This window comes from Seriola lalandi, unplaced genomic scaffold, assembly GCF_002814215.2.
Source record: "Seriola lalandi dorsalis isolate HSWRI2012SDOR001 ecotype SW California unplaced genomic scaffold, Sedor1 jcf7180002054046, whole genome shotgun sequence".
Classification (NCBI taxonomy): Eukaryota; Metazoa; Chordata; class Actinopteri; order Carangiformes; family Carangidae; genus Seriola; species Seriola lalandi.
Window position 1 is genome coordinate 34,719 of NW_019524599.1, and position 1,441 is coordinate 36,159.

Here is a 1,441-nt window from a genome sequence, read left to right on the forward strand (position 1 = left end):
GGTCTGCATGGTTTTAAACTAACGACTGACTCGTGTTTGATTTTCTTTTGTTGTTAAGCAACAGACTGGACGTAACATCGACTCAGTGTGGAGGTGAAGTCGGAAGCTGGTCATTAAGATGACTCCTGCAATTAGCAGTTCTTTTCTTGATTAATCAGTTAATGAATTAAATGTCAGAAATCAGAGAAAACATCTGTCCCAGCTTCTCAGAGTCCAATTCGCAATCAGAGCGGTGGCCATTTTATTTTCAGGTGGTCTATATCTCACCTTGATGGAACAAACATTCACTTTGGACTTGAGAATGAACTGATTAGATTTTGGTGACTAAAGGTCAAAGGTCAGTGTGACCTCACAGAACACTTTTTAGCAATTCTGACAAAACTTCACACATGGTTCATATATTCTGACAATTATCAAAGTTGTTGCCAATTGTTTTCCCACGATCGACCAATCGATCGGCGGTTGCAGCTGCCGCAGGATGTTCAGGAGTCTGAAGCCACTGAGTCGAGCAGCTGCAGGAAGCGAAACAAAAACACCGTTTCCTGTGGTTTAATGAGATTTTGTAAAATAGAAAAACAAGCTTCAGCTGTTGATAAGGAATCAGACGTAAAACACTGGACGCTGTCGTCACCTGAGTCTGTTCAGATCTGTTAAAGACTTGAAGCTGAGAGGAGTTTTCTTCTTCGACAGTCGCTCTGCTTCAGACTTGTGATGTGTTGCATGACGTGGAGGTGATCTGCTCTTCTCTCTTTCTTCTGCATGTAGATCCGATTTCATTCAAGTTTTTTTTGTTTAGTTTCTTTGTTTTTCAGGCTGGTCCCAGAACATTTGATGAAATGAGCAAAATGTTTTTGCAAATGCAAATGATGTGTTCAGTGCATGCTGCGTGACGCTAATGTACCGGCTACGTCTGAACACTTGCACTGACGACGCAGCGTTTCCTGTGTGGTAGAAACTTTTCTAGTGAAACAGTGAAATCCAGTGTAGAGTTGCAGTTTTTGGTGCATGTTAAATAGTTAGAAACTATCACTATTTTCAGTAGAATTTAACCCTTAAACCAAACTGTTAATTAGCTGTAATCGTTTCCCATGTTGATGATGTAAACATGGTGTCGGGTTGTGTTATTATCTGATGATGTTAGACGATGTGTGACGTGATAGTGACATCATTTGTCTTGTATTTAATTTTGTATTTCAGAGAGTTTTGGCTCATTTCATGAAATTCAGTGAGACTGTCGTGTTTACATTTAAACGATGGTTGTTGCCAATCAAAGGTTTCAGTAACTCAGACGACTGAAGTCTCTGGTTTGTATTTCTTCACTTTTTATTTCTTTGGTTGCTGATTTTTTTTTATGTACAGATATTTGTGATAAACAGTCGGTGTCAAAGCTTCCTGCTGGTTTCACTTCAGGTCGATTTCTGCTGGTTTAAAGGGAAGTGAC